This window comes from Macaca thibetana, chromosome 13 (assembly GCF_024542745.1).
Source record: "Macaca thibetana thibetana isolate TM-01 chromosome 13, ASM2454274v1, whole genome shotgun sequence".
Taxonomy (NCBI): domain Eukaryota; kingdom Metazoa; phylum Chordata; class Mammalia; order Primates; family Cercopithecidae; genus Macaca; species Macaca thibetana.
This window is the reverse complement of record NC_065590.1, coordinates 77,101,289-77,113,505: the sequence shown is the minus strand read 5'-3', so window position 1 is coordinate 77,113,505 and position 12,217 is coordinate 77,101,289. Positions and strand designations below refer to the sequence as shown.

At 47.4% G+C, this 12,217-nt stretch overlaps 1 long non-coding RNA gene across 2 annotated transcripts in view; it reads right to left on the bottom strand.

Moving 5' to 3' along the window:
* The window catches only part of LOC126933848 (uncharacterized), a 110,187-nt gene that overhangs the window by 74,252 nt on the left and 23,718 nt on the right, over positions 1 to 12,217 (bottom strand). Inside the window, exons 2-3 of one of the 2 annotated variants that reach the window (XR_007718741.1) lie at positions 9,908 to 9,989; positions 2,609 to 8,507 (exon numbers count right to left, since the gene is read on the bottom strand). This is a non-coding gene — a long non-coding RNA (uncharacterized LOC126933848). Of the gene's footprint in view, positions 1 to 2,608; positions 8,508 to 9,907; positions 9,990 to 12,217 lie in introns of those variants that run through there. The other variant, XR_007718742.1, reaches the window with a different exon arrangement.

Below are 12,217 nucleotides of genomic sequence, written 5' to 3'. Positions count from 1 at the left end.
TCCACTCCAGCACTGCTCCCAGTGTGTGGCCCACAGACCCCCAGCACAGCCATCACCCGGGGACTGGCTAGAAATGCAAACCCATGGGCCGCACCCTAAACCCCCTGTTTTCAAATCTCTGGGGACAGGGCCTATGAAGTTTCTAATAAACCTTCCAAGTGATCCTGAACTCGCTTAAGTTTGAGAACAACCGCTGTATTCCATTTTATTCCCATGGTTTACTCCAAACAGCCTGGAGCCACCAGTGTAAACTGTAACCGGCATGCGAGAGCCCTGCAGGAAACTGATTACACAAGGACAGGATGTTGGGATTACCCACTCCTCACCTTACACGGTTGCCATAAGGGTGACAGAAGATCCAATATATGGATGTATAGTTTGCTTTGCAAAAAGTCATTCTCACTCCATACCCCAGCCCCTACCCCCAGCTTGAAGTTACCACTCTCCTTACTCTAAATCCCTTAAAATACATAAAGTCTGAATCACCTCATTGTTTTTTTTTACTGGCTGCCTTGTATGTCAGTGGTCTGCTCATGTTAATGTCTTACCTCCTAATTAGGTTGTAAGCTCTTCAAAGGCAGGCGCAGGCATGACCTCTAAGTGACTAGGACAGAAGCCCAAATAAAATTATCTTTTCTAAGTTAAAATCTGTAGGCCATTGATAAGTATTTTGCTGAATGTTTTATGTGTGTAATGGATGGTGGTACCCCCTTACTCATGAGGGATACATTCCAAGACCCCCAGTGGATGCCTGAAACTGTAGATCATATCAAGCTCTCTATATGTTTTTGTTTGTTTCTTTGTTGTTTTTCAGGCAGGGTCTCCCTCTGTCACCCAAGCTGGAGTGCAGCGGGCATAAATCACAGCTCACTGTAGCTTCAAATTCCTGAACTCAAGCGATCCTCCCACCTCAGTCTCCCAAGTAGCTAGGACTATAGATGTATACCACCCACGCCTGGCCAACTTTTTAATGTTTTGTTGAGACAGGGTCTCACTAGTTGCCCAGGCTGGCCTTAAACACCTGGCCTCAAATGATCCCCCTGCCTCCACCTCCCAAAGCACTGGGATTACAGGCATAAGCCACCAGGCCCGGCCCATTCTATGGTTTTGATCTGACAATCTAGACAGTAACTAAGTGACTAAGGGGTAGTGGGTATAGACACTGGATGTGCTGCACACACGGATGACTCATGCCCGGGCAGGATGGAGCAGGATGGTGTGAGATTTCATCATGACACTCAATTTAAACCATAAATTGTTTATTTCTGGAATGTTTTATTTAATATTTTTGGTGAAAGAAAACAGAACCATGGATAAGGGAGGACTGCTGTGTCTTGTTTAATCCACAGAAGCACAATCCTATAAGCTGGGGGTGACCTTAGGGGACTGAGACTTCAGAGGTGTCAAGCACCCCCTTCAGCATCACACCCAGGAGGGAGCTGTTGCAGGCAGGTCCACATCCAAGCCTGCGTGATGCCCAGGTCCCGGCCCTTACCCGGCCTAACGCGGGGCTCCCGTGTGCACGTGTCAGGGTGTCACTGCTTCTCACAGGCACTTCCGTGAGAAGTGCCACCACAGAAGTTCCACTGCTGGTGGCAAAGTGCTTAACGTCGTCAGTGCTCAAACATGTGAGCTATTTTAAATACTTGACTTTCTATTTTAAAACACCTGGTCACCTTCATCATTTTACTTGTTTCTCAAAACGACCCTGGGCAATGGGTGGAGCCTCTATTACTATACCTAACGTTAGAGGTGAAGAAACCAGGACTCGGGAGTTAAGAGACCCAGGCTTGTTTTCCTCCCACTCAAGACTCCCTCCCTCTACTCTTAGCGGTGGTGGTTATCCCTCTGCATCCGTAGCAACCTCAATTCTTGCCTCCACAGAAGAAAGAATTTGACTGAGGGGCATAAGGTAGAAGGAGAGATCAAGGTAAGTTTTGTTTTGGTTTTTGGTTTTTGGTTTTTTTGAGATAGAGTCTTGCTGTGTCAGCCAGGCTGGACTACAATGGCACGATCTCGGCTCACTGCAACCTCCTCTTCCCGGGTTCAAATGATTCTCCTGCTTCAGCCTCCTCAGTAGCTGGGATTACAGGTGCCCATCACCATGCCTGACTAATTTTTGTATTTTTAGTAGAGACAGTGTTTCACCATGTTGGCCGGGCTATTCTCGAACTCCTGACCTCAGGTGATCCACCCACCTTAGCCTCCTAAAGTGCTGGGATTACAGGCATGAGCCACTGCGCCTGGCAACCAAAGCAAGTTTTAGGGCAGGAGTGAAAGTTTATTAAAAAGCTATAGAGCAGGCCAGGTGCGGTGGCTCACACCTGTAATCCCAGCATTTTGGGAGGCTAAGGCAGGCGGATTGCTTGAGGTCAGGAGTTCGAGACTAGCCTGGCCAACATAGTGAAACCTGTCTCTACTAAAAATACTAAAATTAGCAAGTTGTGATGGTGTGCACCTGTAATCCCAGCTACTCAGGAGGCTGAGACAGGAGAATCGCTTGAACCCAGGAGGTGGAGGCTGCAGTAAGCTGAGACTGCGCAACTGCACTCCAGCCTGGGTGACAGAGCAAAACTCCATCTCAAAAAAAAAAAAAAAAAGGTTCTACAGTAGTAATGAAAGGAAGGAAGAAAGGTACACTTGGAAGAAGGCCAAGAGGGCAACTGGGAAGACCAAGTATGTGGCTTGAGCTCTTGACTTGGGGTTTTATGCAGTGGCATATGTGATGGTTAATATAGTGTCAGCTTGATTGCATTGAAGGATTCAAAGTATTGTTCCTGGGTGTGTCTGTAAGGATGTTGCCAAAGGAGATTAACATTTGAGTCAGTGGACTGGGAGAGGCAGACCCTCAATGGAAGGGTGCACCATCCAATCAGCTGCTGATGCCGCTAGAATAAACCAGGCAGAAGAAGGCAGGAGAAGCCGACTTGCTAAGTCTTCTGACCCTCATCTTTCTCCCATGCTGGATGCTTCCTGCCCTCGAACATCAGACAAAGTTCTTCGGCTTTGGACTCTTGGACTTACACCAGCGGTTTGCCTGGGGCTCTCAGGCCTTCGGGCACAGTCTGAAGGCTGTGCTCTTGGCTTCCTTGCTTTTAAGGTTTTGGGACTCAGACTGGCTTCCTTGCTCCTCAGCTTGGAGACGGCCTATTTTGGGGCTTCAGCTTGTGATCATGTGAGTCAATACTCTTTAATAAACTCGTCTTCATATAGACACGTATCCTATTAGTTCTGTCCCACTAGAGAACCCTAATACAACATACTTCTGGGGTCTTGTGTTACTTCTCCCCTCTCCTGAGATCTTATGGGGAAGCTGCTGATCACTAGTTTCAGATGTTTTCTATGTATTAGAAGACTGGAGACTGCCTTTCCCTGGTACTGCTGTGAACAATTATTACTTTAGAGAAACAGTTAACCACGACCTGACCCTCACCTGATGGTCGCCCAACACTCCTGTTGTGTGTCGGGGGAGCCCTCTTCTGCCCTGCTGATACCTGATTATCTGCCTACGGTCACACTACTACTCGCCACCACTCACATGGAGTCTCTATCCAGTCTGGATCATTCCTGCCAGCCCTGCAGTTCAGGGCTGTCCTCAGCTGGTGCCCTATCAGACTCCCACCTGCAGGGCAGATGCAAAAGTGAAAGCCTTCCTCTAGCCCCAGAGTCTAAGAAAAAAACAGATTTAAGGCATCAAAGTCCCACTCTCTGAAGGACCAAGGCAACTGAGGTTCAGTGAGGTTCCATTGAAGCTCCGTGGTGAGGCCTCCTTCAAGCTTTCTCCTGCAAACCCCCTCATCTTCCACGCTGTGACTCCGCTCCAGGCCACTGCTTTAGAGACCTCTTCTAACCCACTCCAAGGACATGACATCAGGGCAGGAAAAGCGTGCCTTATGACTGGGCTCTGCCTGGGCTTAGTCATCCTGCTGGACCAGCTCTAGGGGAAGGCTGTGGTTCTACTTCATCTCTCTGAGCTTGTAAAATTAATCAAACTTGTATTTTTAGTATGGGATTTCTTTTTCAAGCCCAGTTTTTCCAGAGTTCATAATAAAAGAGATAAAAAGTGGTAACAGCTTCTTTAGACATCTTAAACATTCTACTTGCAGAATTAAATACATCTTTGTATAAGAAAACCCTGGGGTGAGTATGGAGAGCTAGCTCTCCCCAGCAGTCTGAAAAGCCTCTGGGCCACTGAGCGCCAGCCCAGCTCCACCATTCTTTGGGTTAATGAGTATGTCCTGTGAAGGGCAGGGTGTTAACCGTTAACTCAAGCTTTTGAAAGGGAGTTCAGCAGCATAACTTGTTAGTAACGAAGGGGCACAGGCAACTTCACCCCAAAATATGGCTCCTTGGCATAATGAGGATTTGGGGTTTAACTTTTTTTTTTTTTTTTTTTTGAGGCAGGGTCTCACTCTGTCACTCAGGCTGGAGTATAGCAACGTGATCTCAGCTCAATGCAGCCTTGACCTCTTGGGCTCAAGAGATCCTCCTACCTCAGCCTCCTGAGTACCTGGGACTACAGGTATGAACCATCGTGCCCAGCTAATTTTTTAAATTATTTTTGTAGAGATGGCAGTGGCGGGGAGGTGGAGGAGTGGGTTGGGGAATCTCACTATATTGCCCAGGCTAGTCTCGAACTCCTGGGCTCAAGCAATCCTCCCACCTTGGCCTCCCAAAGTGCTAGGATTACGGGCATAAGCCACCACGTCTGGCCTATAATGAGTCTTTTGAAGGCCCTTAGAGATCAACAGATGCTAGAAGAGACTTTTATCTTATCTGCATAAAGACCAGATCAACCCACCAAGGAAAGTAATTATTTTTCCTTCCTCTTCCTGTTATCTTATTATCTATTCAATGTAACCACGCCTGAAGAGACCCTTTCACAGGAAAACGTCCATCTCTCAGGCTCATTCAATTTCCAGAGAGAATGATTTACAAGTTAATCTGTGTTCCTGATCCATTCATTCTCCCTAGTAATCATTTCTTGCCTCTTAACAGAAGTACCTATATTCCCCATCTCCCCGCTTCCCTCTGAAATACGCTATGTAAGTATCGGGGCCCCACTGGGACACGGGACAGTCATTCTGATTCAGCCTTGTGCATGCTAATAAATGTGTATGCCTTTTCTCTTACGAACCTGCCTTTTGTGAGTTGATTTTTCAGCAAACCTTCAGAGAATGAAAGGGAAGATTATTCCCTTGACCTTGACAGCCTTTACTGGGGTTTAAGTGGAGGAGAGGGCAACACTTAAAGAAAAACTATAATTTCTCAGACACCACTTTCTCCAGGAAAAATCTTGCGGGCTCACTTACAAAGCCCTGAGAATGTGAATCCACTTCCACCCCCGAGCCCGCTCCAAGATGATGGCACTCTTCCTTCCCATCTCCTCCCTGTTCCCTCCTGACAGCTCCGGCGCCACAGTGTTCTGTTCTCAGAATATAAATTTAGCTGCTCGAGGAGGATGAGCAAGGCTCATGGCAACTGTGTTCTCTGCAGGTGGCGTGAGTCACTCAGCCTCGGGAGGGGCTTCCTCCGGGCTTCTCAGCATCTTCGGCCCTGGCTGGGCTGGCTAAGCACACCTGCAGCACGGGCTCTGGTATCGGGATATTTGCTTAGCCAGGGAGCCAAAGCTGTAACTAAACCCACCCAGAAAATGTTCCCTGCATCTAACCAACTTGTTAGTTTTTTTGTTTGTTTGTTTTCTCCTTTATACGATATATTCCCAGTGGACAAGTTATTCAGATCAGCTGGTGAAAGCAGATCCACTTCCCGGTGAAATAAACATGCCTTTCTTTCCACCCCAATGTCTAAATGCTTAAGGAATTTTAAGCCAAATCTGATATTTTTCCTTTTTAGGGCTTGCCATTGCACACTGGTCTGCTTCTTCCAGGCTGTCCCATATGCATATATTTTTTCACTTCTCTCTGGCCCATGTTCTTCCCAAATGCCCAGCACTTCCTAAGGGCCGGTTCAGTGTCGCACTTTCTCTAAACAAGGGTGCGAGGCCACCATCTAGTGTCCAACAGCGGTAGTGCATGTATGCAACAAGTCCACTAGGTCAGACAAGTACACTGCACATGACCTGCCAATTTCTGGGAATGTTGGTGATGGTTTGTCACAAAATCGGACAGGCTGCATACATGAAGCAGCAAAAGAAACTGATGTATGGATGAGAATTAAAAAGCATTTCTCTAGCCTCTCCTAGTGTAGAGCAGTGACCAACCATTCTGGTTTTTACCTGGGACTGAGGGGGCTGCCTAGGACCAAGGACTTTCAGTCCTAAAAGCAGGAAAGTCCCCGGTAAAGAGGGAAAAGTTGATCACGCAATAAGGAGAAATAAAATGGCTCTGGGAGCAGAAACTTATAAGAAATAAGAGATCTTGGGCTTGTGGTTGGGGGTGGAAGACAGCTTTAGAAGAAAATTTTTGTTTTTATGGAAGAGACGGCACTTTATGGTTATCAGAGGAAGGAAGCTCAGTCAGACAGCAGAGAAATGACTTGGGGCATTAGCCCAAAATGTTCTGATCGAGAGGCTGGGCTGAGCTCAGAGGATTCTCTGGTGGCCCCCAGACCAAGGAACCTCAGTTACAACTGTTCTCCTACTGGAACGAGGGCCCGTTCTGCATCTGCTCTTACAGGCGTGCCTCTGCCGCTCTGAGCAGTGTAGTATATATATATAAAATCTCTAAGACGTTGTCAGTGCTTTAAACGAACTCATCTGGGCTACACTCAGGAAGTGAACCGGAGCTTGCTGTTTCACTGACCATCTGGGAATGCCCCAGTGAACAAGGGGACTTTGCAGTTGCAACTCTGCCACTAGCTGTATGACACCGAGCAAGTGACTTTTCTGAAGCTCCCTTTCTTCGGTGGGCTGTTGTGCAGTTGGATGAAGCAGGGATATAAAGCCCTCTTAGCCCAGTGTCCAGCATTTGGCCAGCTCTGGGTGAAGCCTGTCTGTCTTTGACCAAGCAACCCAGACACAGTCCCTGGCCCTGAAGCCAGAGTCCTGGGGCCTCTTCTGTTTCTTCCAGCAGACCTCCCAAATTGAGCCTGCTTCTTTCTTTTGGACTCTAAACTTTTAGAGTTTCTACCACCTACTTCTTGCTTTTCTTCCGACCTGGTACTCACGCACCCTTCCCTTTACTCCCAGGACTGGCTGAAGAATGGAGATTATAACAGCAATTGTGAGATTCACCAGGTAATTCATGCAAAGAGCCTAGAGCAGGGCCTGGCACTAGGCTCTGGGCTAGCGGGTCAGAGCTTGAAAACGCTCCTGTCATTGTGGTTCTCTCACCTTCACTTCCCAGTTACAGGTCCTGTTCTTTGCTGGAGTTTAAGAAACTGAAGTTCAAAAGATCCCCCAAATTTCACCCTGAAACCTAAGCAGTGCTAAAAAAGCTTCAAAGGCCTTCCTGGTTCACTTATTCATCCATGCAACCAAGTTTTATGGCTACTATGCCAGACATTGTGTGAGGAAGGAAGAACACCTGTGGCCAGGCTCAGTGGCTCACATTTGTAATCTCAGCATTTTGAGAGGCCAAGGCAGAAGGATTGCTTGAGTCCAACAGTTTGAGACCAGCCTGGGCAACATGGCAAAACTCCATCTTTACGAAACTTTTAAAAATTAGCTGGGTGTGGTAGTACAAATCTGTGGTCCCAGCTACTGGGGAGGCTGAGGTAGGAGGATCACTTGAGCCCAGGAGGTCAAGGCTGCAGTGAGCCATGGTTGCACCACTGCACTCCAGCCTGGGTGACACAGTGACATCCTGTCACCCTTCACCTGAAAAAAACCACCTGGGAATAGGAGAAATGCAGCCACTGTCCTCAGGGTCTTATAGCCAACAGGGAGGCCAGCCATTAAAGGCAAATTATGACAAGATGCCAAAGATGGGGCTTGGGGGCTGAGGGAACAGGGAACAGAAAGCTGCTCTCCCAGGGGGGTCCACAAGGCAGCCATATTTAAACAAGACATGACGGATGAAAGTGATAATAAGTTTACCTGCCGAAGAGTGAGGCAAGGGGAAAGGCACAGAGAATTCTCAACCATAGGGAAGAGGCTAGAATGGCCAATGCCAGGGACTGAGAGAGGCCAGAAGACAGAGTCAGAGAAACAGAACATGGAGTGGGGGTGCCCTGAGGGAGGCAGAGGCTAGAATTTGCAGGACTTGAAAGTGTAAGGACAGGAGACTTCTTTTTATTTGTATTTTTTTCAGAGGTAGTCTCTCTCTGTCGCCAGGCTGGAGTGCAGTGGCGCGATCCCGGCTCACTGCAACCTCTGACTCGCCGGTTCAAGTGATTCTCCTGTCTCAGCCTCCCGAGTAGCTAGGATTACAGGCATACGCCACCACGTCCAGCTAATTTTTGTATTTTTAGTAGAGCCGGGATTTCACCATGTTGGCCAGGACGGTCTCCATCTCCAGACTTCGTGATCCTCCTGCCTCGGCCTCCCCAAGTGCTGGGATTACAGGTATGAGCCACCACGCCCGGTCAGGACAGGGAACTTCTTTCTGAGGGTGATAGGAGTACAGCCCAGCATGAAGTGGGGGAGTACAGAGCAGACTGGAATTTTGGAAAGCTCACTCTTTTATCTCTAGGCGTGAAGCTGAGCAAACATCACCTACCCCTCCCGCAAGACTCCTTCCTTTTGCTGACTCTTCAGAGGAGGTGTAGTTAGTGGGGAGCCACAGGTGTGAAATATGGGCTGTTCAGATGGGTAAATCCCAGGCAAGATAGCATTATCCTCCCAGCAAGTCATCCCTGGGGGCAGGAAAGTACTGGAGAGTGGGTTCTGTCTCCAGGCCCAGATGGTGGGGGTGGCTGGGAGCTAGCAGCTGGCTACAGGGCCTACGCAGGCCTCTATTTTTCTTTCTATAGCTCATAAATATTAGTACCAGTTTTTACAACTGGCCGATAAATCCAGCTTATTCCAACCCTTGTGGATTTCTTAAATCCCTAGCTTGTATATCAGTTGATCTGCCATGATTGAACAAAAGTGGCCTGGATGCTTCTGGGTGTAGGTGTATGGATGGGTTGGGAGTGTGGAGAAGTTAGACAGAAAGGAGTGACCTCATTACAGTCTTCACAGAGCTTGTCCTCTTGTGAGGAAGGGAAAAAATGAATTCAGTAGGAAGAGGACAGTGACAACCCTGCACTTCTTGGTAGGGAGATTGAAGCTGGGAATGCAGGGACCCATTTTCCTAAGATTGGGATGGAGTGAGAGCTAGTGCTGGAACCCACCAGACCACACTGGCTGTGGCTCACAGAAAGGGTCCTGGAGAAGAGGACTTCTTACTGTAGGAAGTAAGTCACAGGCCACATTCCTAGCCAGGGTCCACTACCCTCTAAGGGCCCCCACTCTAGTTATGCAAACCTTCCTTTGCTTCCTCAAATAAGCCAAGTCCATTCCCACAGCCTCGGGCTGTCTTCTGTTATGGTTCCCTCTTACCCGAAGGCTCTGACCCCTCAATGGTTACTGGCTTCCTCCTTCAGGTACTGCGTCAGTGCCAGCTCTTCAGAAAGGCCCCCTGAAGACCCTTCCTGAAGTGGCCCCACACCCACACACCAACAAGTCTTTCTCTCCCCCAGCATTATGCTTTTCATCTTCATCATTCTCAACCTCCATTGGAAATGACGCTGCTCCTCTAGTTTCCTCTCCTACCCTCCAACTCCTGGCCTGCAGACTAAAACTCAAGAGAGGAGGATCGAGTCTGCTTTGTTCACTGCTGCATCCCCAGGCAAGGGAGAAAGCCTGGCTTACACTAGTGCTCAGCAGCTTCAGAATGAATGAAAGCAATGCCCTATAAACAAATCTACTTCAAGTAGACATGGAGATTATTATTTGTGAGATAACTCAATTCAAAGGCGTTATGGTAGAGAGAAGACCAAGTTGAACAATCATAAGACTTACATTTCAGTCCTACATGGAGTTTTTCTTCTTGCTGTGGTGGTCAATACACAGAATATTCTGGAATCTCAGGCTGAGTTTATACCTGTAGAAAGAAGAAAGCAACGCCTTACACATTATTGTTGGGAGGATCAAACTAGAGAGTATACGTTCAATGCTTTGTAAACTGTAAGGTACAAATAGATGTATGATTATAACTTTAGGAGGGAATTACTACAATATTTATTTATATAAGCACTTTCCCTAGTCTATCCAAAATAGACTCTGACTTAGACAAAATGGATTTAGAATCTGCATTTCAGAGACATCTAGTATATAAATGCAATCATTTCAACAAATGAGGGCAGAGTCCACAAATCATGTCTATTCTCAGGCTCTGTTGCTTTTCTTTCACACCATGCCCACTGACAGCTGGCTTCATTTCTGAACAAATTTTGTTGTCTCACTATTTACTTTCCTTTTTAAAAGGGTTTTTTTTTTCCTACTTATATATGTAATACATGTTCTTGTAAAATTGTTAGAAAATGCTAAAGTTTTTTCAAAATTTTCTGTAACCCTAACTAGTCTAGAGGTAACCAAAGTAAATATTTTGAAATATTTTCTTCCAAATTCTTTTTTAAAACCCAAGTTGCATGTGGCAGTCTCATTTTGCACAGCGGACAAAGTGAATGTGCTGTATTGCTACATGATAATGGCTCTGTTAAGCCAGCTGAGACCCTGCTGAACAGGATACAGACGGCACTAGAGGGTGGGGTTTGGTTCTGACCCCGCTTCTTAGTAACTTATAGGCTTTGGGCAAGTGATTTAACCTCTCTGAGCCTCCATTTTCTCATATGCAAAATGAGCAATAATGATTCCTACCACATAGAGTGGTTATGAGCACTCAATAAAATAAAATACGTAAATCGATTGAGACATAGTGATACTCAATCAAGTATAGTCATATTATTAGTACTGTTAACAATAATGTCTTTAAAGGTGGCAGCTCTGTCTTGAAAAAAGAGGAGATTAAATTGAAGCCAAAGTGGCTGGAGTCAGACACGATGGAAGGGAACAGGGTAAGAACTCTGTACTCATTGCTGGGGTCCAGCCAGTATAACCAGGGAAAGCATTCCATGTCCAGGGCTTACCCCTTCCTCAAGAACAGCATCAAGGACATAGACGATCAACAGGGAACCGTCAGTCCCCAGGTCTGGCCACAGAGAAGCATTGTGATCAGAGCTCTCTGTCACTAGCTGAAGAAAGGTAAGCGTGGCAGGTCCGCGGCATGTCACAAGCACCCTTCAGAATGAAGGACTTATCCCCTGGCTGCTGCAAGGCCAGCCTCCGCCATCACCACCCCTGGGGATGACCTCAGTAAAGAAGGCTGTCTTGCCAAGGGTCACATCCCTTTTCGGGGTAACACACACGCTTTGGCAATACAGGTGTACAAAGGCCTGACCTTCTCTTCCCAATTTAGGACAGCTATGGAAGCTCATCCTATCTTCAGCTTGCCCTGGTAGGTTAGCGGTGGCTTCCATGGAGCCTTGGCATCTCCATCTACACAATCCTGCTTCCCTGCCTTCCCCTTCTTTCTCCCCTTCCCCTTCCTCTCCTTTCCTCTTGCATTCCCTTCCATAGGTTTGATACCAAAAGCACTCCGTAATGGAGCTCCTACATGCTAACTCCATCTCTGAGTCTGCTTCCAGAAAAACCCAGCCTGTGACAGGAGCCCCATCTGCTCCCCCTCCTCACCTCCTCTGGTGCAATCCCTGCTGTGGGCCCTGCAGGGCTTCTTGAGTAAACAGAGGGCTGAGCTGACATTAGATTCTATTCTTACAGTTTGCCCTTTTCTCAGTGTTACCCAAGGACTTCTGCTTCCAGGAAGAGGCATACTTTTCCCTATTTGTCCCTCTAAATACAAGTAAAAGCCCTGGACATTATATATAAAACAAACAGGAGAATCTGAAGATGGAGGGAAGGAGGCAGACAGGCTAGGGGCCTTGGGTCACAGGGAATGATACAATGGTGAGTCCCTGGAGTTTTCTTTTTGTCTTGGAGCTAAAGGAGCTGGCAACTCAGAAATGGCAAAAGGCACACACAAAAACATCCCCAACAGAAGTCTGCTTTCTTTAGCAAAAGACCAGGAAAAGGGCAGCCTAGCAAAAGAGAAAACCTTTAGACAACAGCCACTCGACTCCAGCCAAATGCTACAGGAAACAACAACAGCAACGGTGGCCCCATACCCCCCCTCACCAGCAAAGGCCAGTGGGGAACCTCAACCTCCACCCTCACCAGGCTGTAGCAAGGTGCCCCAAGCCCCCTGCCAGGGTG